Source organism: Rhinopithecus roxellana, chromosome 14 (genome assembly GCF_007565055.1).
Source record: "Rhinopithecus roxellana isolate Shanxi Qingling chromosome 14, ASM756505v1, whole genome shotgun sequence".
NCBI lineage: Eukaryota > Metazoa > Chordata > Mammalia > Primates > Cercopithecidae > Rhinopithecus > Rhinopithecus roxellana.
Genome location: NC_044562.1, coordinates 134,707,160 through 134,720,221, shown reverse-complemented (window position 1 = coordinate 134,720,221; position 13,062 = coordinate 134,707,160). Strand labels below are relative to the sequence as shown.

The 13,062-nt window shown below is 40.6% G+C and overlaps 1 protein-coding gene across 1 annotated transcript in view; it reads right to left on the bottom strand.

Moving 5' to 3' along the window:
• The window catches only part of CFAP221 (cilia and flagella associated protein 221), a 131,175-nt gene that overhangs the window by 79,085 nt on the left and 39,028 nt on the right, over window positions 1-13,062 (bottom strand). The gene's annotated exons all lie outside the window — the stretch shown is intronic.

Sequence of the window (13,062 nt, the reverse complement as noted above, 5' to 3'; positions counted from 1 at the left end):
TCTTTATTTGGTCAGAAGTCCAGCAACCATTAGAGAACGTGGAAGAGGTCTATGTACTCAGAAATGGTCTGTCACCCCAAGACAAGGCGGACTTCTAAGCTAGCTTGAAGCTGTTGCTTACAGCACCCCAGGAGCTGTGGCAGCGGTAGCATTTCTTGGAGTGCCCCATGCTTCCCATAAAGTCCTGTCCTTCCACCAGGTCAATCCAAGTCAGCTAGAGTTGACTGCCTGGGGGAGCAGAGTCTCCAGGGTAATTCTACGTCCTATGCAGTGCTGGGGGCAGGTTATCAGGTCCCCTTGCAGCAGTTGGAAGTCAAGTGCCTCCTTTCAAGTGACCCATCCACTCCCTGCATTCCTGATTTGTTTGCACCCCCTCCCTTCTCCTTCAGCCACCAGCTAGTTTCATCTTTGACTCTGTACATCTCTTCTCTACCCCACGCCTTCTGAGCCCTCACCCCATCACAGCCCTCCTGCCTCGAGGCTGACCCTGCCTCTTATCCTTTTAGCTTCTGGCCTCCCTGCCAACTGCTCATCCCCTCTCATTTTCCAGGTCATACTCCCAGGAGAACACAGTTGTAATCTGGTTTGAGCAGAGCTGCCAGGCCAGCTGGGCTCTACTTTCCAGGCAGGACCCATCCGAACCCATCTGTCTGTGGACTTCTCCAATAATGACAGGCTTCCCTACCTGCCCAGAGTCTGTCTTCCCTGGAGATTCAGAGTCCTATGAAGGCAGAGACCAGGTCCATTTGGGTCTCCAGTGTATCCCAGAGTGTCGCATGGACCAAAGGCTCAACAAATATTTGTTGGTGTGAAGCAAAATAACCCTTTTTTCAGTAACAATTTTGGGGATATGATATAACTCACATGTGGCTTTTAAAATTATGCCCAAAACATTTTTATTTGGCTTTAAAATTCACTATCTTTAAAAAATCTGTGAAATATTTCAAACATAAAGAAAAATGTACAGAACAATAAAATAACAACCCCTTTATCTACTACTGAGCTCTAACAAATCTTTCGCTTTGGGCATATCAGCATTATGTTTTTAAAGAAATAAAACATTACAAAAGAGTTGAAGCTCCCTGTAGCTCCTTCCCCAATTCTCTCTCTTCCTCCCTGCTTTAAGATAGTCAGTTTTATCAATCTTTATTTTGGAGAAAATTAAAATCTGTTCCAAACTATGAACATGGCATGTCTCTAATTTATTCAGGTTTAATTTTATGTCCTCAATCAAATTTTATAAGTGACCCCTACCCTGTAATCACTGTTCTACCATTCTCATGCATTCTAGTAATTACTACTTACATATGTATGCATACAATATGTGGTATGCATAAAATATATAGTATATTGTTTGTTTTTAACAATAGTGCTCTGAAACTTGTTATTTTTGCTCAACACTACGTTTTTGAGACTTATCCATGGAAATATGTAAAGATCTGTTCATTCATTTTAACTAGTGAAGAGCATTCCATTATATAATCATACCACACTTTATTCAGCCACTCTCCTGTTGATGGGCATTTCGGTTGTTTGCATTTTTTCACTATTGCAATGTGGCAGTGAAGATCCTACTGCATGACTCCATGTGCACCTGCAGTAGAGCTACTTTAGGAATAACCCCAAACGGGATTTCTGATTAGTAGCAAAGTAAAAATATTAAATTCACTAGATACGACTAAGATATTTTTCAAAGCCCTTTACCAATTTACACTTTTACTAGCAGAATAGGAGGGTTTCTGTTGCTTACCAACATTTAGGATTCTCAGTCATTTTAACGTCTGTCAACCTGTTGGAGGTGAAATGGCATCTCATTTCACTTTCATTCTCATTCTTTTGAGGTTAAGCTTCTGTTCCTGTTTATTCATTTGGGTTCCCTCTCCTGTGAATTGCCTGTGCATATCCTTTGCCCATGTCTCTATTCAGTTGTTTTGTTCTCTTATTCATTTGTAAATTCTTTTTTTTTTTTTTTTTTTTTTTTTGAGACAGAGTCTCACTTTGTCACCCAGTCTGGAGTGCAGTGGCATAATCATAGCTCACTGCAGCCTTGATGTTCTGGGCTCAAGTGATCCTCCCACCTCAGTCTCCTGAGTAGCTGGGACCACAGGTATGCACCACCATGCCTAACTAGTTTTTAAATTTTTTGTAGAGATGAGTTCCCACTATGTTCCCGGGCTTGTCTCAAACTCCTGGGCTCAAGTGATCCTCTTGCTTTGGCCTCCCAAAATGCTGGGATTACATGCATGAGCCACCATGCCTGGCCTCATTTGTAAATTCTAATATTAATTTAGTTAATTATATGCATTGCAAGTATCTTTTCCAAACCATAGTTTATTTTTTGACTTATTTATGGTGTTTTTGTTGGACATAAATTTTTAATTTTAAGATAGTCAGTTTTATCAATCATTGTTGTGGAGAAAATTGAAATCTGTTCTAAACTATAAACACAGTATGTCTCTAATTTATTAAGGTTTAATTTTATGTCCTCAATCAAATTTTATAAGTGTCTCCATAGTGAGCTTATACATTTTGGTTAAGTTTTTCCCTAGGTGTTTTGGTATGTTTGGGTTGCTATCACAGAATACCATAGACTGGGTGGCTTATGAACAATAGAAATTTATTCCTCACAGTTCTGGAGGCCGGGAAGTCTAAGATCAAGGTGCCGGCAGATTTCGTGTCTGGTGCAGGCCCACTTCCTGGTTCATAGATGACCATCTTTTCACTGTGTCTTTGCATAATGGAAGGGGCTATGGAGCTCTCCAGATCTCTTTTATGAGGACACTAATCCTGTTCATGAGGGCTTTGCCCTCATGGCTTCATCACCTCCCAAAGGCCCCACATCCTAATATATCACCTTGGGGGTTAGATTTAAACACATGCATTTTGAGGGGGAAACAAACATTCAGACCATAGCACCAGGTATCTTATAGCTTCTGTGACATAGTGAATGGAATGTTTGTCTTTTATAATTCATTATTACTAGTGTATTGCAATGCTACTGTTGGATTTTGATCTAAAACCCTGCTAAAGTCTTTTATGGGTTGTAAAAGTTTATCTGTAGATTTCTTCAGATTTTCTATGTAGAAAATTGTACAGTCTAGGCCAGGCACAGTGGCTTGCACCTATAATCCTAGTGTAAGTCATAAAGTCTAAAAAAAAAAAAAAAGGCCGGGCGCGGTGGCTCAAGCCTGTAATCCCAGCACTTTGGGAGGCCGAGATGGGCGGATCACGAGGTCAGGAGATTGAGACCATCCTGGCTAACATGGTGAAACCCCGTCTCTACTAAAAAAATACAAACAACTAGCTGGGCGAGGTGGTGGGCGCCTGTAGTCCCAGCTACTCGGGAGGCTGAGGCAGGAGAATGGCGTAAACCCAGGAGGCGGAGCTTGCAGTGAGCTGAGATCCGGCCACTGCACTCCAGCCTGGGTGACAGAGCGAGACTCCGTCTCAAAAAAAAAATAATAAAAATAAAAATAAAATAAATAGAAAAGTGAACGCGGAGGGCGGAGCAAGATGGCCGAATAGGAACAGCTCCAGTCTCCAACTCCCAGCGCGAGCGACACAGAAGACCGGTGATTTCTGCATTTTCAACTGAGGTACTGGGGTCATCTCACTAGGGAGTGCCGGACAATCGGTGCTGGTCAGCTGCTGCAGCCTGACCAGCGAGAGCTGAAGCAGGGCGAGGCATCGCCTCACCTGGAAGCGCAAGGGGGAAGGGGATCCGTTTTCCTAGCCAGGGGAACTGAGACACACAACACCTGGAAAATCGGGTAACTCCCACCCCAATACTGCGCTGTAAGCATACAGGCACACCAGAATATATCCCACACCTGGCCGGGAGGGTCCCACGCCCACGAAGCCTCCCTCACTGCTAACACAGCAGTCTGCCGCGATCTATCCGCAAGGCAGCACCGAGGCTGGGGGAGGGGCGCCCGCCATTGCTGAGGCTTAAGTAGGTAAACAAAGCCCCTGGGAAGCTCGAACTGGGTGGAGCTCACAGCAGCTCAAGGAAGCCTGCCTGTCCCTGTAGTCTCCACCTCTGGGGACAGCGCACAGCTGAAGACCAACAGAGGAAGTAGCGGGAGCCGGTGCAGACGCGAACGACTCTGACAGCTTTGGGGAGAGCCGTGGATCTCCCAACGCGGAGGTTGAGATCTGAGAACGGACAGACTGCCTGCTCAGGTGTGTCCCTGACCCCTGAGTAGCCTAGCTGGGAGAAATCCCCCACTAGGGGCAGTCTGACACCCCACACCTCACAGGGTGGAGTACACCCCTGAGAGGAAACTTCCAAAGGAAGAATCAGACAGGTACACTCGCTGTTCAGCAATATTCTATCTTCGGCAACCTCTGCTGCTGATACCCAGGCAAACAGGGTCTGGAGTGGACCTCAAGCAATCTCCAACAGACCAACAGACAGTCCTTCTGACTGTCAGAAGGAAAACTATCAAACAGGAAGGACACCTATACCAAAACCCCATCAGTACGTCACCACCATCAAAGACCAGAGACAGATAAAACCACAAAGATGGGGAAGAAGCAGGGCAGAAAAGCTGGAAATTCAAAAAATAAGAGCGCATCTCCCCCTGCAAAGGAGCGCAGCCCATCGCCAGCAACGGATCAAAGCTGGTCAGAGAATGACTTGGACGAGAGGAGAGAAGAAGGCTTCAGTCCATCAAACTTATCAGAGCTAAAGGAGGAATTACGTACCCAGCGCAAAGAAACTAAAAATCTTGAAAAAAGAGTGGAAGAATTGACAGCTAGACTAATTAATGCAGAGAAGATCATAAACGAAATGACAGAGATGAAAACCATGACATGAGAAATACGTGACAAATGCACAAGCTTCAGTAACCGACTCGATCAACTGGAAGAAAGAGTATCAGCGATTGAAGATCAAATGAATGAAATGAAGCGAGAAGAGAAACCAAAAGAAAAAAGAAGAAAAAGAAATGAGCAAAGCCTGCAAGAAGTATGGGATTACGTAAAAAGACCAAATCTACGCCTGATTGGGGTGCCTGAAAGTGAGGGGGAAAATGGAACCAAGTTGGAAAACACTCTTCAGGAAATCATCCAGGAGAACTTCCCCAACCTAGTAGGGCAGGACAACATTCAAATTCAGGAAATACAGAGAACGCCACAAAGATACTCCTCCAGAAGAGCAACTCCAAGACACGTAATTGCCAGATTCACCAAAGTTGAAATGAAGGAAAAAATCTTAAGGGCAGCCAGAGAGAAAGGTCGGGTTACCCACAAAGGGAAGCCCATCAGACTAACAGCAGATCTCTCGGCAGAAACTCTACAAGCCAGAAGAGAGTGGGGGCCAATATTCAACGTTCTTAAAGAAAAGAATTTTAAACCCAGAATTTCATATCCAGCCAAACTAAGTTTCATAAGTGAAGGAGAAATAAAATCCTTTACAGATAAGCAAATGCTTAGAGATTTTGTCACCACCAGGCCTGCCTTACAAGAGACCCTGAAGGAAGCACTAAACATGGAAAGGAACAACCGGTACCAGCCATCGCAAAAACATGCCAAAATGTAAAGACCATCGAGGCTAGGAAGAAACTGCATCAACTAACGAGCAAAATAACCAGTTAATATCATAATGGCAGGATCAAGTTCACACATAACAATATTAACCTTAAATGTTAATGGACTAAATGCTCCAATTAAAAGACACAGACTGGCAAACTGGATAAAGAGTCAAGACCCATCAGTCTGCTGTATTCAGGAGACCCATCTCACATGCAGAGACATACATAGGCTCAAAATAAAGGGATGGAGGAAGATCTACCAAGCAAATGGAGAACAAAAAAAAGCAGGGGTTGCAATCCTTGTCTCTGATAAAACAGACTTTAAACCATCAAAAATCAAAAGAGACAAAGAAGGCCATTACATAATGGTAAAGGGATCAATTCAACAGGAAGAGCTAACTCTCCTAAATATATATGCACCCAATACAGGAGCACCCAGATTCATAAAGCAAGTCCTTAGGGACTTACAAAGAGACTTAGACTCCCATACAATAATAATGGGAGACTTCAACACTCCGCTGTCAACATTAGACAGATCAACGAGACAGAAAGTTAACAAGGATATCCAGGAATTGAACTCATCTCTGCACCAAGTGGACCTAATAGACATCTATAGAACTCTCCACCCCAAATCAACAGAATATACATTCTTCTCAGCACCACATCGCACTTATTCCAAAATTGACCACATAATTGGAAGTAAAGCACTCCTCAGCAAATGTAAAAGAACAGAAATTATAACAAACTGTCTCTCAGACCACAGTGCAATCAAACTAGAACTCAGGACTAAGAAACTCAATCAAAACCGCTCAACTACATGGAAACTGAACAACCTGCTCCTGAATGACTACTGGGTACATAACGAAATGAAAGCAGAAATAAAGATGTTCTTTGAAACCAATGAGAACAAAGATACAACATACCAGAATCTCTGGGACACATTTAAAGCAGTGTGTAGAGGGAAATTTATAGCACTAAATGCCCACAAGAGAAAGCAGGAAAAATCTAAAATTGACACTCTAACATCACAATTAAAAGAACTAGAGAGGCAAGAGCAAACACATTCAAAAGCTAGCAGAAGGCAAGAAATAACTAAGATCAGAGCCAAACTGAAGGAGATAGAGACACAAAAAACCCTCCAAAAAATCAATGAATCCAGGAGTTGGTTCTTTGAAAAGATCAACAAAATTGACAGACCGCTAGCAAGGCTAATAAAGAAGAGAAGAGAGAGGAATCAAATAGATGCAATAAAAAATGATAAAGGGGATATCACCACTGACCCCACAGAAATACAAACTACCATCAGAGAATACTATAAACGCCTCTACGCAAATCAACTAGAAAATCTAGAAGAAATGGATAATTTCCTGGACACTTACACTCTCCCAAGGCTAAACCAGGAAGAAGTTGAATCCCTGAATAGACCAATAGCAGGCTCTGAAATTGAGGCAACAATTAATAGCCTACCCACCAAAAAAAGTCCAGGACCAGATGGATTCACAGCTGAATTCTACCAGAGGTACAAGGAGGAGCTGGTACCATTCCTTCTGAAACTATTCCAATCAATAGAAAAAGAGGGAATCCTCCCTAACTGATTTTATGAGGCCAACTTCATCCTGATACCAAAGCCTGGCAGAGACACAACAAAAAAAGAGAATTTTAGACCAATATCCCTGATGAACATTGATGCAAAAATTCTCAATAAAATACTGGCAAACCGGATTCAGCAGCACATCAAAAAGCTTATCCACCATGATCAAGTGGGCTTCATCCCCGGGATGCAAGGCTGGTTCAACATTCGCAAATCAATAAACGTAATCCAGCATATAAACAGAACCAAAGACAAGAACCACATGATTGTCTCAATAGATGCAGAAAAGGCTTTTGACAAAATTCAACAGCCCTTCATGCTAAAAACGCTCAATAAATTCGGTATTGATGGAACGTATCTCAAAATAATAAGAGCCATTTATGACAAACCCACAGCTAATATCATACTGAATGGGCAAAAACTGGAAAAATTCCCTTTGAAAACCAGCACAAGACAGGGATGCCCTCTCTCACCACTCCTATTCAACATAGTGTTGGAAGTTCTGGCTAGGGCAATCAGGCAAGAGAAAGAAATCAAGGGTATCCAGTTAGGAAAAGAAGAAGTCAAATTGTCCCTGTTTGCAGATGACATGATTGTATATTTAGAAAACCCCATCGTCTCAGCCCAAAATCTCCTTAAGCTGATAAGCAACTTCAGCAAAGTCTCAGGATAGAAAATTAATGTGCAAAAATCACAAGCATTCTTATACACCAGTAACAGACAAGCAGAGAGCCAAATCAGGAATGAACTTCCATTCACAATTGCTTCAAAGAGAATAAAATACCTAGGAATCCAGCTTACAAGGGATGTAAAGGACCTCTTCAAGGAGAACTACAAACCACTGCTCAGTGAAATCAAAGAGGACACAAACAAATGGAAGAACATACCATGCTCATGGATAGGAAGAATCAATATCGTGAAAATGGCCATACTCCCCAAGGTTATTTATAGATTCAATGCCATCCCCATCAAGCTACCAATGAGTTTCTTCACAGAATTGGAAAAAACTGCTTTAAAGTTCATATGGAACCAAAAAAGAGCCCGCATTGCCAAGACAATCCTAAGTCAAAAGGACAAAGCTGGAGGCATCACGCTACCTGACTTCAAACTATACTACAAGGCTACAGTAACCAAAACAGCATGGTACTGGTACCAAAACAGAGATATAGACCAATGGAACAGAACAGAGTCCTCAGAAATAATACCGCACATCTACAGCCATCTGATCTTTGACAAACCTGAGAGAAACAAGAAATGGGGAAAGGATTCCCTATTTAATAAATGGTGCTGGGAAAATTGGCTAGCCATAAGTAGAAAGCTGAAACTGGATCCTTTCCTTACCCCTTATACGAAGATTAATTCAAGATGGATTAGAGACTTAAATGTTAGACCTAATACCATAAAAACCCTAGAAGAAAATCTAGGTAGTACCATTCAGGACATAGGCATGGGCAAGGACTTCATGTCTAAAACACCAAAAGCAACGGCAGCAAAAGCAAAAATTGACAAATGGGATCTCATTAAACTAAAGAGCTTTTGCACAGCAAAAGAAACTACCATCAGAGTGAACAGGCAACCTACAGAATGGGAGAAAATTTTTGCAACCTACTCATCTGACAAAGGGCTAATATCCAGAATCTACAAAGAACTCAAACAAATATACGAGAAAAAAACAAACAACCCCATCAAAAAGTGGGGAAAGGATATGAACAGACATTTCTCAAAAGAAGATATTCATACAGCCAACAGACACATGAAAAAATGCTCATCGTCACTTGCCATCAGAGAAATGCAAATCAAAACCACAATGAGATACCATCTCACACCAGTTAGAATGGCAATCATTAAGAAGTCAGGAAACAACAGGTGTTGGAGAGGATGTGGAGAAATAGGAACACTTTTACACTGTTGGTGGGATTGTAAACTAGTTCAACCATTATGGAAAACAGTATGGCAATTCCTCAAGGATCTAGAACTAGATGTACCATATGACCCAGCCATCCCACTACTGGGTATATACCCAAAGGATTATAAATTATTCTACTACAAAGACACATGCACACGTATGTTTATTGCGGCACTATTCACAATAGCAAAGACTTGGAATCAACCCAAATGTCCATCTGTGACAGACTGGATTAAGAAAATGTGGCACATATACACCATGGAATACTATGCAGCCATAAAAAAGGATGAGTTTGCGTCCTTTGTAGGGACATGGATGCAGCTGGAAACCATCATTCTTAGCAAACTATCACAAGAAGAGAAAACCAAACACCGCATGTTCTCACTCATAGGTGGGAACTGAACAATGAGATCACTTGGACTCGGGAAGGGGAACATCACGCACTGGGGCCTAACATGGGGAGGGGGGAGGGGGGAGGAGGGAGGGATTGCATTGGGGAGTTATACATGATGTAAATGATGAATTGATGGGTGCTGATGAGTTGATGGGCGCAGCACACCAACATGGCATAAGTATACATATGTAACAAACCTGCACGTTATGCACATGTACCCTAGAACTTAAAGTATAATAAAAAAAAAAAAAAAAAAAAAAAGTGAACGCAATAAAATTCTAAAATAAAGAAAACTATGGGCATATATAGGCTTCAGTCACATAATCAAACCTGGAAATTTTGACTTATATTAGGATAGAGTTTGTTTTTGCCGTAAATACTAAATGCTCAAAAAACAGGATTAATAAAATGTTATAATATAAAAAAATAATAATAATAATAAAATAAAATAAAATAAATAAAAAAAAAGAGAGAGAGACTCTTTCCTATTTACTTTTCCAACTCTTATAACTCATATATTTTTTTCTGATCATTGCATTGATGACTTCTAGTATAATACTGAATTGAAGTGAAGAGTATCTTTTTCTTATTTTGACTTTGTTGGACATACTTTAATTTTTACCACTAAGAATGATGTTTCTAGAAAGTTTGTGATAGCCTTTATCAGGTCAAGGAAATTTTCTTCTATTTCTAAACTTTTTTTCCACTTAATCATGAAGGAGTTTTCTTTTTGTTAAAATTTGCTTGGTATACATACTTCTTCCATTCCTTCATTTTCAAACTTCCTGAAAAGTTTTATTTTAGGTGTGTTTCCAGAAAGCAGGATATAGCTGCATTAAAAAATGTTTAGCAGGTGGGATAACCTTTTCATTTTAATAGGTGAATTTAATCAGTTTTCATTTGTTACAATTAATAATAGATATATTTGAACTTATTTCTACCATCTTGTTTTGTGTTTTCTAAAAAACATCTTTGCTTCATTTTTGTTCTTTTGCCTCTTGCTGGACTGATTGCTTTTATATTTCTACTTTTTTTCCTCCTATGACTTGGCAGCTATAGATTGCATTTCTATAATTTTAATTATTACTCTAAATTGTTAAAAGATATGTCTTATTGACAGCTGGGTGCTGTGGCTCATGCCTGTAATCCAAGCACTTTGGGAGGCTGAGGTGGGCAGACCACTTGAACTGAGGACTTCAAGACTAGCCTGGGCAACGTAGCAAAACCCCATCTCTACAAAAAATACAAAAATTAGCTGGGTGCAGTTGCGTGTGCCTGTAGTCCGAGCTGCTTGGGAGGCTGAGATGGGCAAATGGCTGGAGCCTGGAAAGCAGAGGTTCCAATGAGCGGAGACCGCATCACTGCACTCCAGCCTGGGTGACAGAGCACAGGCCCTGTCAAAAAAAAAAAAGAGAGATATGTCTTACTTACTGAAAATTCCCAACAAAGTCTAAACCTATCTAGTATTTCTATCCTCCCAAATACAGTGTGGCCAACCCTACCTGCCTATTGAAGACTCTTTCTCACCCCTCCATCTTGTATGTGCTATGTTGAGTTGTAGCTTTAGCTTAAACAACAAAAAATACTGACTTTTAAAAATGGTTAATTAATTAAATTTACCAACATATGTCATTAATTTTGGTGTCTGCCATTCGCTTTCGATTCCCATGGCTACTTTCTGAATATGTTTTTCTTCTTGCTGGCATATGCCTTTTAAATTTTCTTTTAGTGAGGATTGTGTGTGGGAAATTCTTATGTAAATAAACTTATTTTTTATTGTCTTCCTTGGGAAAAATTTTAGGTTGACTGTTTATTTTCCCTTGGCATTTTGAAAATATTTACTCCACATCTTTCTTTAATTGTTTGTTGCTGATGAAGAACTGTTGTCATTTTTTTTTGTAGATTATCACTCTTTTCTCTCTGGCAGCTTTTTAAGGTTTCTCTTTTTTTTCCTTATTTATTTGTTTGTTTGTTTGTTTATTTATTTATAGAGATGGGATCTCACTTTGTTGCCCAGGTTGGTCTCAAACTCCTGGGTTCAAGTGATTCTCCTGCCTTGGCCTCCCAGAGTGCTGGAATTACAGGCAAGATTTCTCTTTATTCTTGATGCTCTGCAGCTTGCCTCTTACGTGTCTAGGTAGAAATTTATCTTTATCCTGCTAGATATTAATATTTGAATGCACTTATCAAATCTTCACAATTATCTTTAATTCTGAAAAGCTTGGTATTATTCTGTACCATTCCCTCCACTCTCTCCTGACAGAACTCTAATTTATTAGACACATATATCTTGGAGTTTTTCAGTCTAGCTTCCATATGCACTAATTTCCCTTCATGTAAAATGTAATCTCTATATACTCTATTCTGGGTGAATTCCTGTATTATTACTATCTTCCAATCTATTAGTCTTTTCTTCAACTGTGTCCAGTGAAGAGTTTATTCAATTTATTGAGATTTCAGTTTTTGGTGTCTATATTTTGAATTTTTAAGATTTCTAATTGGTTGTTTTTATCTATCTGATCTTTAAGAAAATGTCCACCTATTTTTGTTTCATAATTTCTTGATATTTTAAAGTGGAAGTTTGTCTCAATCATCTCATTGAGAATCCTAAGTATATCTATTTTAAAGTTTTATTAAACTGTTTTTAGTAATTCATTTCATTCAATTATATTCTGATAGTTGGGTTTTGGTTTTCTTAGCACAAGATTTATTCATGTGTTTTGGAATTTGGATTTGCAGGCTCATTTTGAGTAAAAGGATTTAATCTACATTCAATTTTATAATTGCATATTGGGGCTCCTGCCAGCCAGCTATTTTAGTGCTACAGTGAACTCAGTCACTGGGCCAGCAGGTAACGTGGCTCACCTCTGCACCACAAGCTGGTTAGTACTGTCCTTTACACTTTCCTCTGTCCACAACCAGGGACAAGGCCCCAGGTCCAGGCAACAGGTCAGCAGAAGGTTTCCAGCTTCCTTTCACGGGGAGTGCAAAGGTGGGGCAGCTTACCTCTTCTCCTGGCTGCAGGCCAGGTGCGGATCCCCTGAATCAGTGAGACACTTGCGGTCTCCTTTACCCCATGGAGTGGTCTCCAACACTGCCTGACTGCTTCAAAACCTGGAGCCTGCTAGCCTGTGGCTCCACCCTGCAACCCACTCAGCATTTCTATGCTGTTCCTGCTCTGTGGAGTTGTTCGGCTTGTTTCTGAGCCTGAGTGTGCCTTTTTGGAGGTCTCTTTTTATATGTTGTTTGTCACTAACTAGAATTTCGCACAAAAAAGGTTCATTGCAGTGTGAGCACACTGCTTCATCCTGACCAGATGTCTCTAAATGTACTTTTGAGAGATCTACAGTCTGAATGCAGAGTTCCTAATGTCAGGCAGTCCCCTGTTTCTAATTAATTTGCACTGGTATTTGTTTTTAAAACATTGTTCCTTAGCGATGACGTCTCTTTGAGAGGAACGTAGCTGTACTGTGAGCACATGAAATCCCCGATAGGGTACAGGCCTGCATCAGAATTTATATACTCATGTTCAGGGGCCCTAGGTTTCTGATAAAAATTCTGAATAAGGGTCACCGTACAGGGTATGGTCTTCGGTCAACAGTAAAACGAAAAAACTTCATAGGATTTTCTACCAAAC